The 3,225-nt window shown below is 47.9% G+C and overlaps 1 protein-coding gene across 1 annotated transcript in view; it reads left to right on the forward strand.

Annotated features, from left to right (window-relative positions):
- The first annotated feature begins 6 nt into the window (after positions 1-6).
- Positions 7-3,225, forward strand: part of SPTBN2 (spectrin beta, non-erythrocytic 2) — a 49,461-nt gene continuing 46,242 nt past the window's right edge. The window contains exon 1 of the mRNA XM_006171311.2: positions 7-43. The gene's annotated coding sequence lies outside the window, so the exon portion shown is untranslated. The remainder of the gene's footprint in view (positions 44-3,225) is intronic.

The following is a 3,225-nucleotide window of genomic DNA, read 5'->3' on the forward strand; positions in this document are numbered from 1 at the left end:
GCTGACGGCGCTCCCGTCTGCCCGGCCAGCGCTCCGCACAGAGGTAGGTGCAGGGGACCCGGCCCGCTTTGTCCAAGCCGGCGGAGCGGCGCGCTTTGTGCAGCCGCGTGCGGGCTGCAGGGTCCGGGTCGAGGTCCCGGCCAGCCCTGCAGAGGCGGGAAGGAAGCTTGCGGCACTTAGTCTCTCCTACTAGGTCCTGGGGACGGGATGGAGAGAGTCATGTGCCAACCACCTTGGCAACGTGTGAGGGCGGTGGGGGTCGAGGCTTAGGGGACGTGGGCCTTTCTGGAACCCAGAGAAGAGTCTGGGAAGAGTTGGGGTGTTCATATGCGTTCATGGGTCGAGATCGGGTGGGCTCGGAGCATGTCTGACAGCCCCCGCTGTCCACTCGCTTAGGCTACGCGGGAGGACTGGCCGGCGCCAATCCAGGTGCTAGGGACTGTCTCTGCCCGGTGTCGGCGAGTGCCTGGCTTCTCCGCCTCGGGAGCGTGCTGGGAGCTCTCCGGGGCCGCGTGGGCTTCTCGCCGCTTTGGTAGCTAAGCTTCATACTCTCCTTTATGCTCTTTCTCGCTGTGTGGGAGAGGGAGCCACGGTTGGCTGTGGTCGCCTTCACACTGGCAGAGGGAAAATGAAAACCCTCTGACAGTGAGGAACTGGTTGTGTAAGGTGTTTCTTTGGCCGGAACATTTTCAGGCCAGGGAGTCTGTCCCGGACTGAACTACCTGGCAAGGCCTCCTCACTGGAGTGGTCCAAGTCTGGCACCACTGTCCATTCATATTTGCATCCACTCTGGCTCAGAACAACTTTACCCCATTAATAACCCTACTACATTGCACACTTGTCTGGGATGCCGGCTTGCCCCTGTCCTAACCTGCTGCATGCTGTCTCCTCCTGGTTGTTTCTCTGTTGCCCTTTCTGGCTGGGGAGCAAAGCTAGGGAGCTGACAGGTTTCAGGCATGGGCAGGGTATCCACAAACCAGTTTTCCTTGAAGATGAAGAGTGAGTTCCAAATATGTGTCTTAGCTTGAGGTGCCAGGCAACCTCTTGGCATATTCAGAAGAGCAAAGGATTAGGGGATGAGACACTAAAATGGAGCCTACACTTGCCTCCCAGAGAAAGTGATGTAACCCCATGTTTCGGGAGGGGAGGTTGCAAGGGAGTGAAAATTGGTCTGAATAATTTTGCCCTAAATGGAGGATTCTAAAGGAGAGAGTTAAAAATCCTGTCCCCCTCGTCAGCCAATTTCCTAAATTCCTTGGTGAGGAGTTCTTATGCTCTAGCAGAAGCATAGCCTGGAAAATGGGTTGGGGTTTTGTTATTCCTGCCTTTTTGTTCTGTGTTCTGGGTAGATCTCTTTTTGCCTTCCTCATAGCCCTGAATTTATTTGGATTTTTCTCCCTTACATCTCTCTGCCGGTCTATCCATTTATACTTCAGTCAAATAAGATTCTTACTTTGCCAAAGTCCTCATTTCTTCTAATCTATTATTCATCTCACTGTCATTTATTCAACTCTGCCTTCCCAAAGCTTCTCTTGCCCTGTCATCCTCCTTTTGCACATCTGTGATTCTCTGTGTCTGGGCATTAACTCTGTTTGTTTCATTAATTCTGAAGCCCATTCCTTCTGCATTTTCCTCCTTCCTCACCTGAGGCTCCTAAGAGGAAGTTATATTTTACTTTAGCATGGGATAGGGCCTGAAAAGACCTAGAAGCTAACCCAGAACACATCTTTGAATGTTGTGTCTTCTCAGTCCTAATAGATCTCTAACCAATTCCAACTGCTTCTTATCTTTGGACATTGTCATCCCTCAAAATGTGGTCCCTTGACCAGTCCCTTTAACATCACCTGGGAATGGGTTAGAAATGCATTCTCAGGCCCTATCTGAAATCTACTGAATCAGTAACTGTGAGGGCAGGGTCCAGTGATCATCTGTATTTTAACAGCCCATCAGGTAACTATGATTCTTCCAAGTGTGAGAATCCCTGGTCTTGAGCTATAGAGTTGAACCCTGAAAGTAAAAGGGGGGCATTCAAAAAGTTCAAGAAAAATGCATATTATGAAATAACTATGCATGGATCTCAGGGTTTTCTTTTCCCCAAAATAAACTCATACTTTAATTCCATTTTTTTCACAAACTTTTTGAAGTCTTATAATACTCCAGGTAAGGAGCAGAAGGTCTTCCCTATCTCATTTTCATTCTTTCCTTGAGTTTTTCTCTAGTCCTAAGAAAGACAATCTGATGGCCAAAAAATGAATTATGGTCAACTCATTTAGTATCTCTTTATTAAATGCCTATTGTATTGGACCAGGAAAACACAAAAAGAAGAGTTAAGAGACAGCCCTTGCCCTCAAGGAGTTAAAAACAGAGTGGGTAGAAACACACAAACAACGAACTATACTACAACGTGATAACTGCAATGATAGTTGCATGCTGAAGTGCTGTGCGAGCGCAGAGGAGGGAATGAGCAACTCTCTCTGAGGGAGGTAAAGAATTAATCAGGCACAGGATGTGGTGAGAGGAGAAATTAGGGTACAAGACAGCCTTTAGCCTGGGGGATAGAGTTTCTAGCTTTACATGTGAGGATTGGAGTGGACATCCAGCAGTGCTTGGGTGTAGATTCTGGCAGGACCCCAAGCCTGCAGCTAGCGGGAGTTGGCATTGTTCTGGCACTAACAATGTAAGCTACTTGGGCTGCCCTCGAGGTCAGTGGCTAAGAATAAGGGACTAGTGAAACTGTAATCTGGATTAACTGCTGCACCACTCTATTGCCAGAATTCAGGAATCCATGGAAGAGAACATAGTTTAGGGTTCTCCATCATTGAGAGAGATGGGGGTCATGAGGTTGGGGGACTGCTAGCAGACTAAGGACATTTGAACATGGAGACTCGGGTCATATGTAAGGAGTGATCTGCTCATTGAAAAGAAACCAAAGTTTCTCCTTGTATAAGAGAAACTCAAATAGAAAACAGTACAGATCTGGAGATGACAGCAGGCAGCATGGACAGAAAGCACAGCATATTGTTCAAAAAGAAAGCCAGAATGTTTGGAAACCAAGACTTAAAGACAGAAATAGGGCCTCTGAGCCACAGTGCTGAACAATGCCAGAGAGCACCATTCACATGAAAATCTATGGGAATAGACCTCCTGGAGTCACTATGGGGATCTGCGATCTAAGGACACACGTGGCATCTTAGTTCTTTATCTATTAATATGTCATGGCATTCC

This window comes from Tupaia chinensis, unplaced genomic scaffold, assembly GCF_000334495.1.
Source record: "Tupaia chinensis unplaced genomic scaffold, TupChi_1.0 Scaffold149501_1, whole genome shotgun sequence".
In the NCBI taxonomy this organism is placed as follows: Eukaryota; Metazoa; Chordata; class Mammalia; order Scandentia; family Tupaiidae; genus Tupaia; species Tupaia belangeri.